We start from the raw sequence: 23,018 nt of genomic DNA, 5'->3' as shown, positions 1-23,018 counted from the left end.
GAGGCGGGGCTGCAACTCCCGGGGAAATGCTGACCTCTTCATAAATGGATGTAATTTCATAGATAGGTCAGGCCTCTGTGCCCTCCCTGAACTATAGATTTCCAACTGGATCCCTGCTTGATCGTTTCAGACATTGCTATAAATAAATTGCAAAAAAAAGAGAGGAGGGGGGGCATCGTTTTGCTAAAACCCATAGCTACACATGCAATGATATGGCCCTCTATTTTCAAATACCATTTGAGTACATCTGATGAGCAGGCAGCTAAGGGCAGTTATAGTTAGTTTTCCAAAAATATTTCTCTGCTTCCTCCCGAACAGCAAGGTCAGGCGGGCCCTCGCGCTCACCTTCCCTGGCGGGCCCAGCCCCGCGGCCGCACCTTCCCCTCCCGCCCGGCTGATTCCCTGACTGGGCTCTTAGCATATGCTCCCTGTTCATTATCTTTTATATGTGCACGTACTACTTGTCCAAGTAGCGGACTCTCCTTGACTGTAAGGACAATATCTTCGAGTGCTTTCCCTCTCCTGCACGTGGCACCGCGCTCTTGGCTGGGGTAGGTTTTCAGCAGAGTTTCTGGGTGGCGTGGTGAGGCCTTCCCCGGCCTGCCCTGGGACGCAGCGCCTGGAAGAGTTTCTGCTGTGGCCACCGCGGAGCTCTGTACTCGTAGGAGCTTAGCACACGTTGAGTAAAACTGGAGCAACTGTCTCTCAGTCCTGGTGAGCGGGCGTTTCGCTCCTGGGCTCACTGGCATCGCGTTTCCAGGCCCATTTCATTCTTCCGGCCGCTTCCTCCTCTTTGAACCCTCTGGTCGGTGGCTCACCAGCCTGGCTTTGTATCCAAATGGCCTGGAAAGCTTTATAAAATGAACCTGCCAGGGCCCCACCCAAACCCTAAAATATCAGAATAGTCAGAGATAGCAGTTTTACAATATTGATCATTCCGACCTGCAACCAGGTTTTAAAACCACTAAAAATCCTACTCAAAGACTATTTGCTTGCTAATGCCTGGCCTTAATTTTCCCTTTCCTACACTTTTCCCAGACTTTATATCTGATGGAAAGTGCACAGGAAATGATGGTCTATGTATACGTATCCACACAGCTCATTCCCCACAATCCTTTCCAAAACATGTGAGGCAGCTTTCAAAATCATTTTAGAAAATAAATATCGAGGGAATTAAAACTAAACAAATATTAGGGTAGAAAACAAATAACAGAAAGGCGTGAGGGTAATGTTTGCAAACAGAGATGCATAATGTCCTGTTTAAAGGCTTAAGGTGGACCATGGAATTATTTAAGTCTACACTCGCTAGCAGCCAGAGCAAGGAGACATACATAGTCTTCCTAAGGTAAAGGCAGTTCATTTTTCTAGGCAGCGATGGGTCCTTATAAAGAGGAAAAATTCTAGCTGTGATGGACAACACCTCCCCCTGAGTCGTTGTTACACACAACAATGCCGTTCTCGGCTATTGCTCAATGCTTCCATAGGTGTAGTCTGCTAGCATCTTGACACAACACAATTTGGCAAAAGCAATTCTACAAGGAGCCTAAACTGTACAACTATTCAGAAAGCAAACTTTAGAAAATGAATGCCCTTCAGCTAGTCTTCCTTACATTTTTTCTCTTGTGACTGTGTTTTTGGTAACAATCTGCAAAAGTTGAAGATTCTCTTCAAACAGGAGAGCCCAGTATATTGATATGCTCGGTTGCTAACTCAGGGCAGACTCATTGTTGGATGATCATCTGTGTAGAGAGATAGCTCTAGTCTTTTTTTTTTTATTATTATTAAAAGTCCAAATCCAAATCAAGACAGTGCTTGGGATGCTGAAAACCCATCTCTAAGGGCATTTGGAAAAGAAAATTTCTTTGCACTGGGCCCAATTCTTTCTCAGAAGACAGTTCTTGGTCAGATTTCATGTTGGAATAAAGAGTGCTCACTGTGTAACCTAATGCACTCTAGAGCTGAGCTATGCACCAAAATGTTCCTTAAATATGAATTTCAATAAATATTCCTGTGTTTGAGGTCCTCACTAGCTTTTCAAATAGAAGACTAGAGGTGATGGTCACCCTGAGCTCACCTACAATACCCAGTCATGTGGTATATGTCCTTCTGTAATGAGCACATGTAACCTGAGAGGTTTAATCCAAAGGACAGGATTTGATGGGAAGAAACAGGCTGTCGCGCACAGGATTCCTGGAGACCCGACTTTCTGCCTCCAACCCCTCACCACTTGCCTGGCCTTGAAAGAATCCATCTCCCCTCACATGCAAAATTGGTGTTTTACTCTGTGTTGCCGTGTTGCTTAGCATTGTTGCTAAAATTAAATGTGAGAATGCCAGTGAGCAGTCTTTATAATCTTTAAAACGCTTGCTAATTGCAGGTATTTGTTTTTCCTTGGACTCCTTAAGAGCACTAGCCCGGAGAGTGAAGAGGGAAACTGGGTCTCAGGAATCAATAGAAAGCAGCCACCTATGGGCTCCCTGGTCCCCTCCTCTCCCTGCACAGCTGTGTACGGATACAACAGCGGCTCCATTTCCAGTGACCTCACCTCACTAGCTCGGTCTTTGGCATAAGTATGAACTATATCACTTCAGCATCCTAACTCCAGAGCAGCCTCCTAACTCCAGAACAGCCTCCTAACTCCAGAGCAGCCTCCTAACTCCAGAGCAGCCTCCTAACTCCAGAGCAGCATCCTAACTCCAGAATTGCTGTGCTTCTCGCTTGCTGCATGTGGCATGGACGTGCGTTTATTACGTAACACAGAGTTCACGACAGGCACTGCCACCCTTCACATGTCTCCAGTTCCTTCCCACAACTAGACCTAAGCCCCAGCAACCACGCCACCTAGATAGAGGCTATATCCCCAAGCCCTTGTAAATTGTGCCACACGCAGCAGTTGTGCGATAAAGAGCTGTGGCAGTTTCTCATTCGTTGGCCCCTTTGAGTACTATCATCCCCATTTTTCAGGTGAAGAAATTGAGGCTCCATGAGGTGGTGCAATTTGCCCCAGGTAACAAGGATAACATGTGGCGGGGTTGAGGTTTGAACCCAGGCCTGCCGGCTCTCGTGACCCTGCTGTGTGTCGCCTGCTCTACAGACCACGCAGAAACTCTCCAAGGATGCGGGGCCGCCCTCTGTGCAGCTCAGGGCTTCCTGTGTCTCACAGTGATTCTTATTTGTGATGCAATTATCTATTTGGCTTTATATAAGGTGTCCCAAGAAAAGTATACACTCTAACAGCTGATAACTCAATTTTCACTCCTTTTCAGGTTTAACTGATTCAAAATAATGGGTGAAGCCAGGTTAAGCTTTGAACAAAGAAAATTTATCCTAATGTGCCACTGGACTTTTTTATGAGGATACATAAAGTTTACGGTACAAAACCAGCAATGGTCAGGGAATTGATGGCGCACAAACACCGAACAAAATGATTCCTGATGTTTGCGATTCTACTGCTTCACGTTATCAGCAGTGCCTGGACCAGAATGGTCATCAGTTTGAAAACAGGCATTGACCAAAAAAAAAAAAAAATTAAAAAAAATCGATTTCTGTATATTCTTTTAAATTTTGAAAATGAACTGTATGTTAATAAACACCGACTTTATAATCATTCAAAGTGCATATACATTTTTGGGGGACACCCTATATGTTGGTCAGTAAAGTAAAATGAGCTATGTCCTCGGTTTGGCTTTAAAAATGCCCCATCTTTTACATTTTGTAAAATTTTACACTTTCTATTATATTCTTGCACACAGCAGCTGAAATGTCCACAAATTTGGCTCTTAGCTGCCTTGTGATTAAAAGAAAGAGTCTAACGCTATTGGCTATAAGAATCATAGTGTCTATAAACTACCAAAAAAAGACCTGTCTTTTTAAGAGAAGCATTTATTTTTCTCATACTGAGCGTCTTTTCTTTCCTCCGTGAGCTGTAATAAAGAAATGTCATCCAGGGCCTCTTCTGCAGCCCTGATTTTTGGGGAAACGCATGCTGGAGTTAGTGCCAGCACAGGCCTCAGCAAACATCTACCTGCCCCAAACCCTTGCACTCCCAAGCTCTGGCCTGATTTCGAGGGATGGCCCTCCTGGTACACACTCAAATCCTATCTCCTTTGTGCGGAAAAATAAGATTTCATGCACAATCAAGTTTATCTACCCCAAATCAATAAAAGCATTAAAACAGGTATAAAAAGAAATACAGTTAACCAATTTAAATATTATTGAAAGTCTTGTAGCGCCACAGATACGCGGAATGTGAGGTTTCCTGGCTAAAAGGTGTGTTGAGCGTTGTTCGGGCAACACTAGAATGCTTTCAAACTAGGCGCAGCCACTTAGGGACGCTATTCAGGTGCTTCCCTCGTCTGAAAGGGAGTGCTTTCTCATAGCATTAGCTTTATAATGAGCCTTTTCAGGCAAATTTCAAAGGGTGCATGGTTCACATACTTTCAACCAAATTTGCTCATAAGTTAGCATCTGACAAAGGCTAATGCTTAATTGTCTCTACAGAGGCTATAGAAGGAAAACATTTTCCTTCTTCACAAACATGGAGCTAAACAGCGGGGCTCCCTCCCATTACCACCCCTCCCAAATTTTTATAGGTACAATGGCTCCGTAAAGAGCTGGCCATGGGGAGACTGGGAACACGGATGGCAGGGTGACGCCAGCCACCCCTGGTCTGAGCACCCTCAGGGATCAAGGCTCCAACCTGGAGGCTTGAAGGGATCCAGATTTGCCATCCCGGTCGACATGCATATCCACCAATTCACTACCTGCAGAAGCCTTGAGCTAAGACATTTGCATTTGCTGAGCTCCACCCCACTCTGTCAACGGCAACACCAGGCGGCTGTGCTGGACAGATGGCCTCAGTGACCACGTGGCTGGCTGGTGGCCCGCTAACAGCACAGGTGGGCAGGAGAGCCAGGGGCGTGGCCTCAGCAACCTTGCCCGGCCACTTCCCGTGGGACTTTGGATAGTGAATTAAGCTCTCTGTGCCTCAACTGCCTCATTTGTCAACTAGGCACGATTACAGCGCAGCCCTCCTAGGGCTCTAGCGAGCAGTGAATGAGTTCGTGTAGGTGAAGCGCTTAGAGCCGCGCCCCGCGTGGGCAAGAGAGTGCGCCGGGTGCCTTGCCTGCCGCATCCTTCCCACCCCCGCGTGGGGTCTCTTGGAAAAGCAGCCACCTGCTCCCTCCCTTTGATTCATTCATTGCTCTCCTGTCGTTCAATGAGGGGCACACGTTGGTGAAACCTCCACATGCTTTATTTTTCGTTTCATTTTAGAACTTTTGCCACGTTTAAGGCGCAAATGTCTTCTGGGATGTGGGGTGCTGGGGAGAGGGAATCCTTTTTAAACAATGGCATTGAGGAAAAGGACAGCTGCCCGGGAAGACGACATGTTAAAAACAATGATATGATTAAAAATAAATAGACAAATAAATAAAAATGATAATAAAATAAATAAATAAAATGCAATAATAAAATAAAATAAAATAAAATAAAATAAACCAGCAGCAACAACAACAACAACAAAATGATAGGATGAGAAAATCCTTCTGGAAACGAAACGTTTTGAACCTATCCAGTCTTGAGAAGACTGGAGAAATAAGCAAACAGGAAAAAAAAAAAGTCTGAGATAGAAAAAACAACCCTGCTCTTGCAAACCTTTTAGAATCGCAAGTAGTTTTCATAATCGTGACACTTAGCGCTATCTGATAGTATCTTCTATCGATTGCCAGGTTTTAAGACAATAATCATTACATCATTACCTGCAGCCTAAGCAGTGTAGCGGAACCTCCTAATTAGGATAAAAAGCAGAGCCAGGAGCGGCCCCGGCAAGTCACAGCAAGTCAATATTTTTAATAAAGATTAATTAAAAAAAACTCGACAGGGTTGTATTCGAGGCAGTCCTGGCATGTCTATTGATTACCAGTTGGCATTACATCTCATAAAGGGCTCATTATGTCCAGCATCAATCTAAGCGGGATGCTTCCCCCCCTTTTAAACAATATTGATTTGCTTTGATGTGTTTTTTTTAAGCACAGTTTGGGAACGGAGAAGACTGAGAAACAGGGTCCGTCACATTGCGGGACGCCCAGTACGAATGGCAAAGACGACCCGCGCCTGTTTCTCTCCGAAGCTGGCTTCTGCGACTTCCCAGGCTGGCAGAGGAAGCCTGCTTGCCCCACTGTCACCCAAAGGGACCCCGATTCTTAACGGGCATCAAAAGTCCCGGGGCAGCGGGCTCTAGCTCGCATTCTTCTGCGGGAGGATAGAGTTTTATTTCCCCCTGAGATAATTCTGCACGTGTTCCCTCCCCACTCCCCACTGTTTCCTTCATGTATTTATTTTTATGCAAATCAACAGCAAGCCCTTTGGAAAGCACCTCCACCGCCCTTCCCGCTGCAGCGAGGCCTCTGCGGGGAAGAGGGCGGCCACAGGTGCCCGCAGCTCATGAATATGCAGCCCTGACATTTGAAACCCCTTGCAGGGTCCGCAGCCCCTCTCCCCACGATGCCAGGCGATGCCAGGCGATGCCATGTGATGCTCCCAGGCACTGGGGCTTTCAGGAAAACAGCCACGGCTGCACGCTGCTGCAAATCCTGCCTGAAGGAATCCAGTCCCTGCTTCTTAAAAGATCGCAGACTGATCCTCTTAATAATACTTCAAATACAGAGAAACCTCAATTCTGTTTTTTTAATTAAAGAAAGCCAGTGCTGCTGATGCTAGGTGGCAGTGCTGTGTAATTAAAACTCCAAAGGATTCCGCTCCAATTTGTGACTCAGGCCACCTACTTTTCTAAACACAATCCTAAGGTATAATTAGGAGTAAAACACATTCGGAACTCATGGTGCTCCCTCAGAAACTCAAGAAGTCGTGGCAAAGCCTTCACCACCAGAAGGGCAGTATTTTTCACAAAGAACCTAAGCTAGGATAAATCTAAGTGAGTCTGTTACAGCATTTGTTAAATGACCAAACTAATAACAATCATTTACCAGAAAATGAATTAGTTAGATAAAACAAACTATATTTTCCTATTATCAGTGATATCATGCATTGATGTCATTTTAGGAATCTTCCACTAGTAATTTTTTTAATAATGAAGAAACCTAGAACACCTGCTGTCTAGATGCCGTATGTAGCATGACCAGGAATCATTCATTCATTCATTCATTTGTTCCAAATATCTATGAAGACATGGTAGGTAGGCTAAGGATAACATTAGGCAGGATGAGGGAAACAAGTGTGCATAATTCATGGTCCTCACACTCAGGGATATTGTAGTGTAGAAAGGGAAACGAGCCCAGCCGGGCGTGGCTCAGCGGTTGAGCGTCGACCTGGGATCCAGGCGATCAAGGTTCAATTCCCGGTCAGGGCACATGCCCGGGTTGCGGGCTGCAGCCGATCAATGACTCTCTCATCATTGATGTTTCTATCTCTCTCTCTCTCCCTCTCCTTTCCTCTCTCTGAAATCAATAAAGATATATTAAAAAAAAAAATTAAAAAAAAAAGAAAAAAAGAAAGAAAGGGAAACGAAACAGCAGATAGGTGATGCAGAATGTAAGTAGCCGACTGGCAAGAGGGCACACAGCAGCCTCTATGGAATAACTCAATGGGCCAGGGCAACTCTTCGGTGCAGACGGAAAGACTGAGACGTGTCTATGCTCCTTCCTCACAGCGAAATCCTTTCTCCATAAATGACCGACGGGAAAAGCCTGTCCACTTACTTCCTGTCTAAACTAACTCCCCTCCCAAAGAGGTGGAAAAGGAACACTGGCCTGGCTCTAGCTCTGATGGGACTTTGGAATAGGACCACCTCAGCTTCTCATTCTGGCTCCACCCCTAACTAGGTGGGTGACATACGACTCTGTCTTAGTCCCACTGTCAAGCAAAGAAACACTGGGCCTATGTCCTGTGATTGTTGGGAGGGTTGAGGAGCACAAGCCTTCTCTTTGTGGTGGTAAAAAAAAACACAGTGCTCTAAAATTAGATTTGACACCACTCTGTAGATGTACTCTGTAGGTATCATTGAGTTGTATACTTTAAACAGATAAACTTTATGATATGTACATTTTATATCAATAAAGCAATTAACAGATCGAAGATATATCTAAACCACAGAATGCACAAGGTAATAATAAAGAAGCATTGATGGACAAGGAGAAGTTAAAACTATTAAAATGGTTTGGCCCAGTGTATACATTCTGAAAACACTAGCTCATCTTTTGGGCCTTCAATCATTCCTTGTCTGATCTTGGGAAAGTCACTCTGGACACTGGGAGAGTCTCCTGAGGCTTCAATTTCTTACTTAGTAATGCCTTGGGATGCATTCCCCTAGAGTGGATTTTAGTTCTAAGATCACTCTAGACCCCTGGAAATGCTTTCTGAGATTCCCTAGTCTTCCCTAGTCTTACTCCAATGAGAAGGGGAATCTCCTTCTGGCAAGTGCAGCCTCAGTGTGGGTGCTGCCTGGGAGCTGTCTGCCTCCTTCGACTGAAGGCACAAGCTCTCGTCCACCTAAAATTCCTTCCTTATTTTCATGTACTTTATGGAGCCTGGACTGTTTTTGACTTATGGGGAAAAGAGAGACAACATCATACTCTAGAAGAATGGTTCTCAACTCTGGGTTCATATTAGGGTCACCAAAGGCACTTTTGGAAAACAGACCAATACCACTGACACCCCACCTGGAGACCAATTCATTCTAAATTTCTGGTGGCTCCTCAACATCGTTCCTCGGAAGATGCTCAAGCGATTTCTGTGCACACTGAGGGGTGTGAACCTCCGCTGAGTGAGTCCTGAGCAAGATGAGATCCTGTTCACCTAGAGGGATCAGGGAGGGGGAGGTGCTCTTTGAACTTGTACCTTGAAAAGCAGTAAGAGACGCATGAGGAGGTGGAATGAAGGAAAGGGATTTCTAAGCAGGGCAGCACCTTGCTCTGCTCCACCTTATTCCAGAAGATGAAGCATTTCTAGAGAGAAGGGTATAAATAATCCAAGAAAGGAGTGGAGAGAGATATATTCTGAAGGGATGGTAGGCAATCAAAAGCTAGGTGAGGAGACTGGCAAGGGAAGGAGGGGTTTGGAACTAAAGGCAAATAGAAAATGCCCTGCTGCCGTTCTTGGACAGGGCGACGCAGAGAAAGCCCCCCGGCTGAGCTCTGTGTCCCTATGACAAGGCGAATTGGCCTGCTGCTCATCTTCAGTGAATCTAATCTGTCTTACGTAATCAGTGGGCGCCTTCGTCTCCCTTCCTCTGCTTCACGTGACGTCATGCCCGATGCCAACCTCCCACCGAGCCCCAGGGTCCGTCACTGCTAATCAAGGCAGAATGTCAAGTCTTCTTCATTGGAAGCCCTGTGCACATGCTTCCTGTGCTCGTAGAGGAATGAAGAGAGTTGGGAAATAATGGTCACATATCCAAGTAGAAAACAGTGACAGTGATGCTGACGTATGGTCAAGGAAGGAGAAAAGGAGGGCTGGAGTCTCGTGTTCCTTTCTGCCTCTGAAATGCACGAAGTGGGAGAAAGTTCTGAATTATAGCTCAGATTATAACTCAAATTATCCTTTTGATTTTAATTTTATAATTTTGATTGTAGTTATAACCTGATTTAAATTTTAAATTTTAATTGGACTAGAACTTTAATTTCAAAATATAATTTTCAATAGCTCACAAAAAGGTAGATCCCTCCGGATAATTAAGGGCTGGCAGTCCAGTTTTCTCACGCCCATAGGTCCCTTCAGGCAGTGGGAAGCTGTAGCCAGCCAGCGCCAGCGCAGAAATGCTGATGGTTGACTTTCTCAGAATTGGGTTAGCTGACTGACGTCGCATCGGTACATTGGTAGTTTGAAGCTGGTTGTGGTGGGAGTATTTGCACCATAAAAACTGGCAAAGACCACAAGTCAGGGCTCCCTCAATTCCAGAGTCCCTTGTTAAGCACTTATGAGCACGCTACGGCTTCAGGCCACAGGTTCGCCCAACTCTAAGACACTCCATGCACACTGCGGTGTGAATGGCTCCCCTGAGGCCACCATGAGTTGATCAATGTCGTGGTCGTCATCCCATTATTCTTACCTCCATTTGCTAGAATAATAGGACTGTTATTCCAGGTCTATGCAAATAATCCTTGCTCAAATGGCCTAGAGTGGCCCAGGTGTCAAGAAATGGGTCACTCATTTTGCAGGGGTTTTCCAACTCTAATCCACCCATAGTCATGCTTATGCAAATCACAGTTATCCAAGACCCCACATAATTCAAAATTCATACAATTCAAGGTGAATTTTCCCTTAGGAATACAGACCTGTAGCCATTAGTAGAATGTTTGTTTTATTTCCACTTTTAATTTTCTTGCTATCGTTTCTAATATTTTATAGAAGCCACACTCCCAAATTAGCAATATAGGGTCCATAGGTAGTTGTTACACCTTCTTCACGAAACTGTCGTCACATGTAACTTCCTTTTCAAAATTGGTGAACTTCAGAAACATTTTCGACATGAGAGGCAGCATTACTACTACTGAATACTTAGATGTCATGGTTATAATATACAAAATACATAGTGACAGTGAGCATGGCAATGACATAATAATTACTAACATTATTTATAAAAAACGGTGTGGATCAATGATACTAAAAAACAGGTATTTGAAATTACCAACTAAATTAGCATTGCTGATAGTAAAGTTTATAATTAATGCATCTGGTCTGCAGCTTTCAAACTGCAAATCCCAACTGTAATGTTTGTAAATGGAAGGAATCACATTGTTTCACATTTTTCATATCCTACACATTTTGTTTTAGTAAATTTAAACTGTACTATCTCAGAGCCACATAAACTGTGACTAGTCACAAGAATGATCTGGGACACTTGTTAAAAGTGAAGGTTTCTGATCTCTTCTCCTGGGTTCATAGGAGGTCGAGGGCATTTTGGACAAGAAACCCGAATTGCATCAGAAAATTCTGGCGTGGGTGGTATAGGTGGACTTGGATCAATATTTCATATTGATCTAATTCCTCTATTGTTTGAAGACTCAAGCTGAAAAATCCTTGAACGAAAGGCTGCAGCTTGTCTACAATGAAGCAGATGTTTTCTACACAGCTCCTCAAGTTTAACTCTATATAAAGCGAATACGCTTGAACTGTACCTCCCCTCAGGGGAGCGGTTCAGTGAGACATGTTACATCCGTGAGCCACAGGGCAGCTGCCACTCTGCACCTTCTCCGCCCCAGGAAAGCTCTACAGGGAAAGGGCCTCTGAGATTCATGCCACACCTCATTTTAATCATGGGCACAATAACCCCCATCTCTTCAAAGTCATTTAGCTGTGAATTTTCAAGAATGCATCAAGTAGATTTTCTATGGGCCCATCTGCGAGGCACATTTATTTTCTGTGACTGTTTTGCTGAGCACAATGAAAACCTTGACTGCTAATGAACGGGACCCGGGAACCGCGTGGCGGCTGGCGGCTGCGGGGCCCTTGGCGAGAGGAGAGTCTTTTCACCTGGAGCCACAGCCGCAGGTTTGTTGATCTGGTGGAGCTTTTCAATGCCAGCCTTTTAGCCGGCTGTTTCCCTTCTCTCTCATGCACTCCACTTGAAGAGCAATTTCTATGTTCTTCCCGGCTACAGAGCCAAAGAGCTAAAAGCAATCTTCTCTCCTGCGTTCAAGGCAACAGGACTGGGGGTGCCGATGAGACATAAGTGTCTGAAGCTATCAGAAGGAAGGGCTCTGGTGTGCAGGCACTAGAAATTGAGAGCTTAAGAATTTCGGCTTTGGAGTCATCACTTCCATAACTCTCAGTTTTATCATCTGTAAAATGAGATTAATAATAAAATCCACCTCATGGGGTGATTAAGGGAAAAATGAGATGAAGCAGGTGGAGTCCTGAGCAAAGGAGACGGCAAGGGGTAAGCATATAATCAGTCACTGTATCATATATATGGCATATTATTTATAATATATAACCGATCAAATGTCAGCCAGCATCAGTATTACTCAGAAGAGGGGGAAAAACCCTATAATCTTACAGTCATCATGACCAGTCAGTCTATGCACAGAGCTGCCAATAATACATCACTTTCTTGCTAGGCACTGTATACAGAGGAACACCCATTGTCCCCTGGGATTATAATCTCTGTGATATGAGGAGCATATTAACTGAGCACTGGAAGCAAAAAATAGTTCGTGTTCTGTTATCACACTGGTGCAAGCGTGAGGAGAACACATCCCTGAGCCAAGCACACTTCAACACAGCGCTCTGAGTGATAAATACATTTCTAGGGAAACTCATATGATATTATGGGCTACAGCAGCTGCTATGCCTAAATGCATTATAAATAATTATTCTGAGTCCACACGGATCTCTCAGTGATAGAGGATCAGACCATCTAATTTTATCAACTCCCATAAAAGTGTTTATAGTATTTTATAGAACCTTGTCCTCCAAGTTAACTCAATGTGGAATTTATAATCGCGTAGTTTACCCATTGGTTGAAATGGGATAATTCTGTAATATTCATCGAACCTTAGTAGGTTGATTATAGCGTCAAGCTGGACTCAACAGTCACTGTGATATTTTCAGAAAGGCCTAGGAAATGGGTTTAACAGAAGTAGCACTGTGAGAAAGACACTTTTTTTGAAGAAGAAATACATCAGGTGACAAGAGGTTATTTCAAATGAGAAAGCAGAAGTAGAATCTGAACGTGCTTCCAAGTGCAAAAGGCATCCTCGGACCCTCCCCCGAGTCCCCGCCTTTCATAGAGCCTTCAGAGTATTTGTATGTCCATTACTCGACACAGACCACTGGTTTTATCACTATTTACCTATCTGGGTTTGTTAGACGGCAATCTCCTGGAGGGAAGCTAATGCATTCTCACTTACATTTTTTCTCCCATTGTGCCTAGCATGCAATTTTGTTCACGGTATTTATTTGTTCAATATGCTGTTGGAAAACATAATTGAAGTGTGAACAGTATTGCTTAAATGTCATAGAAAAAGTGTGTAGAGGCAGGCATTTAAAAAGGTAACGACGGTGTAAATAGATTTGTCAGTTCAAGGATGAATATTAATTTAAGGAAAGAGAAATGTATTTCTGTTGGGGGAGGACAAATATTCTGATACCCAGAGCTGCCTTGTAGAACATGACTGGTTTCTTTCATGCATGCAGCCGTTCACCTCGCCCATCGGGAAGCACGGCGGGGCGGTCAGAAATGGACTCTGGGCTCAGTTGTTTCAGCGCCAGGCCTGTAGCCCCGCTACTGCCTAAGTGACCTCTGATTAAGTGACATCCCTAAACCTCAGTTTCCCTGAGGTATAAAATAGAAGTAACAGTCACAATAATGCCTGCTTTATGGAGTTGTCATTCGAGATAAATGGAGTAATCCATGCAATGTGCTAAATAAATTTAGCCGCCAATTTTATTTGAGTCTAGTACATTCATAGTGCTGTGTTACTCGCTGCATGGAGTTTAAGACATTAGCCTCCTGCTCCTAGAAGGTTGCACTAGAGCAGGTAAGCCGGCCACAGAGGACAAAGCTTAAGTGTATACGATTAACAGTCATATTAATTCAGGGGCAACTGAGCGTCAGTCCAGCTGAATAAGAGAGGGCTAGATTGAGTGAGCCTTCTCAGTATCAGGCCTTGCCCAGGAAACCACAGCTTTCCCTTTTTCTCCCCCCCACGCCCCCCACAGCTGAGATTACCCTGGACTCTGAGAAATGTGGGATTTCAAATTCTGGCACCTCAACAGATTTGGGTACATTATGTGAGAGGGGGAAAAAAATGGTTTTACGGAGAGTAGGAAATAGTATAAAAATAAATCCTTCGCCGCCTTAAATTAGCAACTTGAATCGCCCTGTGGATGTAAGTTGAGGAATAAGAATATTACTGGGAATAGCTAACCTTACGGAGCACTCTCCCCGCCGGCGGCCGCGGGAGGAGCCAGTGCGCGGAGGGCCTCGCCGCCCGTTCCTCCCGCGGACCCGCCTAGAAGCGAGACGCGCCGCACGGGGTGGGCAAGGCGGGCTCCCGGTGTGAGCACACCGAGCACGGTTTATTCTCGTATCATTAGTTATTCGTTATTGGGTTATTATGATGTTTAACCACTTTTGCCCCCGCCCCTGTATCCACGGTGCCCTCCTCCGGGAGGGTGGAAGAGGCCTCCACTAGCAACTTTGTTCTCCTTCTGATCACTGACTTGAGTAGCACAAAAAAGCAAAGCGAAACGGCCCCCAAAATATAAGAGAGGGGGCAACCCCTTCCACCAAAAGGCGACGGGATCTGAGGCACCCTTGGCCGGCAGGAGCCTTACTTGCGGGCCAAGGGAGCTGCCAAGGACAGGCACGCCCCGACGTGGTAAAACAGGAACGTGCTCCCCACTTGGCTTCAACTACACCGGCCCTATTAAGAGGAAAGCAGTTAAGTGAGGCCAAGCAACATCCCTGCAACTTTACATCTTCTTAAATGAAAACCGTTGAAAGAGCTCTAACTCATGCCATTCCAGCAAAATAAACGGACTTGTATTTACATCCCGAGGTAATATCTGCATTCTCTGTGCCTTAAGAAAACATTAATTATGTCCATGCGGGTCTAGTGTTCTTCGGTGTGTGCCCGGCTTATTTGTTTTATAGCAGTTCTCACGTCTCAGTTAGCAGCTCAGATTTATGAGACCATTCAATTGCTTTCTCCCCAGGATGCGGTACCTCAGAGCGTTTTACTCTCAGCTCCTAAAGGCTCAACATCTTCTCTTAGGTTAGAATGATTAAAGCAGGCGTTAAGTTTTGTCGGTATTTTTTTCTTAGACAATCATATCTTTGCAAAGAATAAATGGTTACTCATCATGAGAATCAGAGACAACACAGAATGGCCAGCAAGAACCAACCAAGAATTTGTAGATTGGATCTTTTCTCCTCATAGTCTGTCTCTTCCCTGCCCACACACACACACACCCTTTTTCTACAGTGCACATCTCTCTCATAAGCTGATTTTAAATTTAAAACTGACACTACTTCCTTCTTAAATGCAATGAAAGGCTTAAGAATCCCCCTCCGCAGTTACTTATGTAGCCCTTTACCTGCCATGTGATAAAGCTCATTCACCCATGCTCTCAGTTTACTGTAAGGAAACTAAAGCACGAGGAAGTCGTGTGGCCAGTGTTGGAAAAAAAGACCAGGCACAGAGAAAACTCTGAATAACTGACAACCTCTATAGGCCACCAACTGTCCAACCCCACATCTGGCTGAAAACCGCAGGTCCATGGACCTCATTTGGCTTGCAGGTGTGTTTTACATGGTCTGCCCAAGAATTTATAAAAACTGAATTCCTTGCAAATATGTAAAAAATTCTTTTGTAACACAGATAAAATCTAGATTTCCAGTTCACTTTCATATTGGAAGATCTGACACCACCAGGCCTGTGTCGCTCAAGAGAACACTTGGCAGGAGCTAGGAGTGGGGCCTATGTGCCTCTGCACTGCTTTGGTTTTGTCCCATTCACCTGAGCTGCGTCCTGAGGCATCTGAATCTAGACTGTTCCACTCACGTGTAATACCCCAAAGACGCCCCCGCTCCATGGCGAAGTCCACTCACCTCCGGCCAAGAGACAATAGAAAGCAGACTGAATTTAAGAATCCGAATTCTGGAATTGGAATAAAGTTTGAGATCCTTCAGGCTCATGGTTCAGCACCAGCTGTTGGGGAGGGTCATGAGTTCACTTTTGAGTAGGATCAAGTTTGAGGGACTGAAATGTAGGTGAGGTGGTGTATACATGGGTAAGCATTGTAGGCAGGACTTTGCCTGCCATGACCTTTGCACATATGTGCCATGTCACTGAATACATTACACTGCGAGAGATGCAATTAAGGTTTAACCATGTGACCTTAAGATAGGGAGGTCATGGTAGATTATCCAGGTCAGTTCAACGTAATCACAGGGGCCTTTAAAAGCAGAGCTTTCTCTTGGCTAAGAGTGGTACAGAAAGTCAAAGTGGCAGAAGAGAAAGGTGGAGAGACTGAAACCATGAGAAGAGTGTGGGACACGTCACTGGCTTGAGATGAAGTTGGCCAAGGAAACAAAATGCTATTCTTACAACCACAAGCAACTAAACTCCACCAACCACCTCGATGCGGTTGGAAGTGGATTTTCTCCCGGAATTCCAGGAAGGAACGCAGCACTGCTGACACCTCGACGGCAGCCTTACGAGACTCTGAACAGAGAACCCTGCTTCACGAACTACTCCCGGATTCCTACCCACGGAAGCTGTGAGATATTAAATAGACATTATTTTAAGTCACTAAATTTGTGGTCACTTGTTAAGGAGCAGGAGAAAACTAATACAGCTTTTTAGAAAAGAGAGATGGATGGAGGGATGATGAAAAAAAATCTTCCTCACCCTCTCCGACATTTTGCAGTTCAAAAGTGGGTGCATCTCCAGGTAACCAGATATGTCAGTTGAAGATCAATGTCTATATTTAAAATTGGGGTGGAAATATAAAGAGAAGGATTGGTATTTGAAGCAAAAGGATGAAGCATATTTTAGCAGAAAAAGCCCCCCTATCCAAGGCATTGCATGAGGTGCTTTACTTTACTGTTTAATCCTCATAGCAATGTGGTGAGGCAAACGTACAGATTTATTATTTTCCCATTTCACAGATAGGAAGACTAGGGCCCTGAAGTCTAAGTGACAGGTCAAAGACGGGCAAATCAGGGTAGGCTTTCAGGTAACCCAGGTCTTTCTGCTCAGGAAGCTCCCGTGGCCCACTGTTCAGACCAGTGTCCGTGTTTATGTGTACAGGGCAAAAATAATCACTTTAGAGACCCTGATTGGCACAATTCTTGAGGTTCTTAAAATATATATATGCTTTTATTAATTTCAGAGAGAGGAAGGGAGAGGGAGAGGGAGAGGGAGAGGGAGAGGGAGATGTAGAAACATCAATGAGCTGCCTCCTGTGTGCCCCCTACTGGGGATTGAGCCCAAAACCTGGGCATGTGCCCTGACTGGGAATCGAACTGGTGCTCAAACAACTGAGCCACAACGCGCGAGGGCAGGGCCAGTTCTCGAGCTTTTGAAGAAAGCTTTTGGCAAACAGGACTCTAACCTACAGTAGATGTAGTTGGGCCCAAGTTCTATTCTATTCTCTCTGAACTAATGTCCTCAGGCAAGGACACCAAGCCTCCCAGCCCTGGCATCAGGGTAAATTCTACCACTGCAGCATATGGTGCCCGATGCTGCAAATGTGGCCTCTCAGAATCCCAGAATGAAGACTGGCAATCCTACACAGAATTCCACCGAGGATGGCTATGCATTTCTAATGCCTGCAGCGCGGGGCGAGAATCTTCTGGCATCTGCTCCAGGAAATCTGTGCCTGCCTTTCATCCGAGGAGCCTGGCGAAATTTCTCACCTCGGGTTCATCTTGCTCCACTGTGGTTTGTCCACATTAATCTTCTCCCTGATTTATCTCCTTTCATTCTGAACAGCTTGAATGCTATCGCTTCAATTACTGGACTTTCTTTGGGAAATTATTCTGTTGTTGTCTAATTGACCCTACTATTAAGTTTATTTTCTAATATCTAATTTATTCTACACTCTTCTTTTTCCCCCCCTCCCAGTTTCATGACATTACTTTTTTTGTTTTTTATGTTTGTTTGTTAATCCTCACTTGAGGATATTTATTTAGTATTTTTTTAAAAATATGTTTTTATTGATTTTTAGAGAGAGAGGAAAGGAAATGGGAGAGAGAGAAACATTGATGAGAGAGAAACATCGATCAGCTGCCTCCCACACGCCCCCTACCAGGGATGAGCCAGCAACCCGGGCATGTGCCCCAACCAGAACAGAACTGGTGACCTCCTGGTTCATGGGCTGAGCCACAACAGCTGGGCCGGAGGATATTTTTTCCATTGATTTTTTTAAAGAGAGTGGATGAGAGAGAGGGAAGGAGGGCGGGAGGGGAAGAAAGAGAGAGAGACAGAGAGACAGAGAGAGAAACATGGATGTGAGAGAGACACATGAATTGGTTGCCTCCTTCATTTGCTCGACCGGGTGGGGATCGAACCTGCAACCCAGGTACCTGCCCTCGCCCGGGAATCGAGCCCACGATCCTTTCAGTGCACCCGCTGCTGCTCTCACCACTGGGTCAGGCCATTGCTGAGCCAGGGCCAGGCCATTACTTCTTATTTCTTTCTGTTCCAGTCAATCTCCATTTTTTTCCTTCCCTGGGCCTTATAATGATCCCTAATAGAAGCAAATACTTGCGGAGAACAGCCACCCACAGCACAGGCGCTGAGATGCTAAACTTCACGTTGTTCACTCAGGCTTCCAACCTCTCTGTCCCCACAGTACCCAAGAATGACCGGTTCTCTTTCCCTGGGTTTTACAACTCTTCACATTTTTATAGCTCAACCAGATTTTCTTTCTCACTTTTCTTTTGGCCCATGTTCCCTCCCTCCTTTTAAGCTTTTCTTTCTACCCTCTTTCCTGTTTTTCATTTCTCTTTCTCCCTCCCTTTCTTTCCCTCTTTACCTAAGACTTGCTATTTTCATTGACCTAAGGAAGCAACATTTTTCTTCGATACATTTTATAAAAGACAAGAAGGCATAAAAAACAAAATTTGAAAACAAAATCCATAATCATGAAGACCAAGATAACCACCAATAATGACATGTTGCTCCTGTCCTATGGTCATAACATGACACAGTCCAACCCACTGAGGGCTCTGTCGGAATCAATGGTCCCTGGCCTTTTCCCACGAGAGCCCCTACTGCCCACTTGCTCCAAACGCAGAGGACTTGGGCTCGTTCCTGTCCCAGCTGATCTGAAAGTTACACATGTTGACAGTGGCTCGGGGGAGAAAATGATCGCTTCAGTCTGGGGAGACGAGGGCCTGATTCCTGAAAGTGGTTATAGCGAAGCTCTTCGGTCAAGGGGGACAGTGGGGTCTCCTGAGGCACCACGGAAGGCGGGCGGGGGAAGAGGGGTATTTCAGAGAGAATCTGCATTGTGAGGAGGAAAGGTGCACACCTGGAGCGGCAGGAGCCGTATCTGCAGAACCTTGAGTCGTCCCACGAACCTGGGCAGAAAGGGCAACAGAGGTGACACCACGGGCCTCGAGGCTAGGCGGTCGCGCCAGCCCTGTGGACTGTGAGGGTGAGGTGTTGAATGGCAAGGCTAGGCATGTCGGGAACAGGGAGGCCCTCAGGATGCCAAGCAGAGACTGCGCTGGGAAGGCGACTCGCGGAGCCCTGGGCATCGCATGGCGAAGCAGCGTGTTGGGTTGCTTGGTGCAATTCCAATTCCAAAGTCTCCCTTCACGAGCTGTGTGCGTTACTGAGCAAAGGACCTGTCACCACTACACTCAGTTCCTCACCCATAAGATGCAAAGTGACCACAAGGGGTTGGCTCAAGCTCCCTGGCAGCAGAGGCTGAGGGGGGATTCATGCGCAAGTGATTTGTGAAGGAAACTCTCCTGTCTTGACACAGGGGAGAGGGAAAGGGAGCCAGGCGAGTGAGAGCACGATTCCAGACTAAGGCCACAGAGGCTGGCTGCGACCTTAATCTCCCGGGGGGCTTCTGGAGTGCAAGTTCCACCTCCGACGTACCCTGATCCAAAGCCAGGGAGCTGGGTTTCCGTGCCCCTAGGAACCACGCGTGGGTGACTGGGAGGAAGGTGGAACCATTCACGGGAAGACGCTTCTCGAAGGGCAGGACTTTGAGAAGGGGAGCTGGACAACAGGTTCCACTGTGGACATGCTTACCCAAAGAGTGAGATCCCTCACCGCAAATGCAAGGTAATTTTAGTGTAATGAGTCATGTAACTAACCAGTATTAGTCTTTTAAATCCCTTTACTTCCCCAGCAAAGGAGAAGGAATCCTGGGGAAGGTAGGTTCTCTGCTGAGCAAGATGAAGGGGTGGGGATGCAAATTGGGTATGTCCAGAAAGAGGTACGGGGGCAGACGAAGAGGCAAGGAAGGGAAATGCGAGGGGAAAGGAGCGACGAGGCGAGGAGAGTGGCAGGTGACGCTGGAGAGAGACCCAGAGGGAGAACTCCAAAGGGCCTGAGAGCTGGAGAAGCCTACGACTGCTGCAAAGAGAGAGGGAAATCTGGGGAACGCCGGAGCTCTTTGCTGGTAGTATTCAGGGAGTTTTGCTATGTGATATTTCTTCCCATGAAAAGTCACAACAGCGACGTCTTAACTGCTTTCTTGGGGGGTGACAGTGGGGCATGCATGAGCGTGTGTGTTAAACGGAGGCCAGAAGGCTCCTCTCTGTTCCTCCAGCAGCTACTTGCCTTGAAGTCAATCATCTTCATGTTGTACAAGAAACCAGTTCACTGTAAGAAAATGCCACACAGCGACTCCGGGAGCCTGGCCGCGCCGCAGTCAGAAACAAGCCAGGCCGGAGAGCGGGGACTGGGAACGGCGGGGAGGGAAGGAAACTGCATCTGAACCCAATTACATCAGCCAGCCAATCAGTTCTCCAAGGCGCTGCATATTATTCCGAGTAAAAGTTAAAACAAAAAAAGAAAATGGGAACTAATCATAAAAACGCCTAATCATGAAAATAGAGCGCACGCGTCTCTAAACAAAGCTCCCTTGGAGCCAATCACGGGCTCAAAATGAAGGAACATACGGTACAGTTGTCAACTGGCTGAAACATCAGGAAAAAACCCCAAGTTAATCAGAAGGCATTCTTTCCATACAGTAGCCTCCTACCCATTACAATCCATTGTGCTAATGACCATTACTCAAAATGACATCGGAGCTAAAATCACCATTTGTTCAAGTTAATTTCTTAAAAATCTGTGATTTTCCTCTATTACGTTTAATATTTATGAATCTTAACTCACTGGAACTTCTCTATGGTCTGGCTATTACCATTCATTTCCAGCATGTAAAAATGAAGGTCATTAAAGTTGGACTTTTCCTTTCCTTTTTCATTTACCTAGCATTACATCTTTAAAAAGCAATATAATTCCAATCAAATGCTTGCCATACAATAACGGTGCTCCCTTTACTTGAATATTATGTTATTGGGGGGGAGAAAAAATCAGGTCTCATTAACACACTGGCATTTCTCACGTTAAGCGATACTTACTTTCTAACAAACCTGGCTAGAAAGGGAGTACTTTTGTTAGGGAAATTCCGATTTCACCCTGACGTCTATCAGAATAAGGGGGGGGGAAATAGGCAAAAGAAACTGAAGGCCACTGGCCAGGAAGAAGCGAGGTTGGCAGGCCGTTTCACCCGTGCTGGGTACAATACTGGGCGTGCTCCTCCCTCATCCCTCTTTCCCTGGAATTTCTCTTTTGTCTCGGGGCTCCTTTGGGATACAGTGCTCACGGTTCTTGGAACCCAGTGCCGTCCACTTAGCCTGGGGACTGGGAGTGCGTGAATGGGATTGGTTCGGTTTGCCGGTGGGTCCTGTCACCCAGCGAATGAAATATTCTTTAGTTTTACAAATCCTTGGATTCGGTAAAGGACGTGTGCACCCTATGAGAGAATGTGCTTAGTGGGAAAATCTGTAAATCTTAGTCTATGGGGAGTAGCGGCCGCTGCAAGGAGATGGCCCCGCACGCTCGGTCCCATGCTGTGCCCCCGTGCTTGGCCTCCCTGGAGATACAGATTTTAATTAAATACACTCAACAAAAAAGGAGATTGAAATCTCCACAATATCCTATATATTGATAAAGGAGGTATTCTTAGAACTTGGTTTTTTATAATGCTTCCCCACTCCCACACCTTCCCCAAAGTTAGAGAACACTTTTCGCAGAGAGGAAATGTCGGAGGAGTTTCTCTGTTATTGCCTTTGGACCCCTTATGAGCATAGAAACAGAAGGAGAGAGAGACTGGGGAGGGGAGGGGAGGGGAGGGGAGGGGAGGGAGGGAGGGAGGGAGGGAGGGAGGGAGGGAGGGAGGGAGGGAGGGAGAGGGAGACAGGGAGAGAGGGGGATAGGGAAGGGGGAGAGAAAGAGGGAGGGAGGGAGGGGGAGAGGGGGAGAGGGAGAGAGAGGGAGACAGGGAGACAGGGAGACAGGGAGACAGGGAGACAGGGAGAGGGAGAAAGTGAGGGAGAGAGGGAGAGAGGAGGGGGAGAGAGAGGGGGGAGGGAGAGAGAGAAGTAGAACTTAATGCAATAAACTGGTGCCTAAAATCATGGCTCATGAAAGGCGAAGGCTTCCCTCAGGCTGCACTGATAGGGAATGGGCCCTCACACTGGGAAATGAGCTGAAAAAAGCCCACACTGGGAATCGACTCCCACCATGGCTGTAAAAAATAAATATGGAAAAAACACTCAAGTAAACTTAATGCCAGTTTCAAGTTTCAAATTAAATAGTTTGTCTTTGAGAATTCACACAAAGAACCACTGGGGGCGGGGCTGTATTTCTGCCTACTCTCTCTGAATCAGTGAACAGATTCAACCCTTCCCTTCGGCGGGCTCATCATCACGGGAGGTGGTGAGAGGGGAGCACGTGGAGCTTGATGGAACCCAGCCCTGCACACAAGTGCCTGGAAGTCCCGGCCCAGCGGCCGGTAGTGTCCCGCATCCCACTGGGCGCTGCACAGGAAGGAGCCGTGTGCATCACCCGCAGGGCGGCCTGCGTGCCAGGCGCAAGGCCGAGGTGGGCTACCTGCAGGGCTGCCTAAGGCCGGTAGCAATGAACAGCTGGCCATTCAGACACGTTCCTTTACTCTGGGAGCTCACACTCCAGCTGAAGGACTTCCTGAGGGCCAGTTGGGAAACATGTCGAAAGGAGGTAAGGAGCCCCTGGGCGTCCTCAACGAGCTTATTTCAAAAAAGGGCGGGAATGTGAAATCGGGGAAACGGCACGGCGTAAAGAGACGGGCCGGCTGGTAGAAATGACAGCAGATGCCGAGACAGATCACAGAGCGGGGAGAGCTCGCCGCCTCCTGAATATGGGGGACAGCGTCTATCCGGTTACACTCACGGACCTGGAAGGCAGATCTGGGGCGTGAGAAGAGACTGGGAAATGCGGGATCAAAAACCTCCAGAGGCACTGGGTCTGGGGGATGCA

The sequence above is a fragment of the Miniopterus natalensis genome, chromosome 4 (genome assembly GCF_054644295.1).
Source record: "Miniopterus natalensis isolate mMinNat1 chromosome 4, mMinNat1.hap1, whole genome shotgun sequence".
NCBI lineage: Eukaryota > Metazoa > Chordata > Mammalia > Chiroptera > Miniopteridae > Miniopterus > Miniopterus natalensis.
This window is presented reverse-complemented; position numbering follows the sequence as displayed.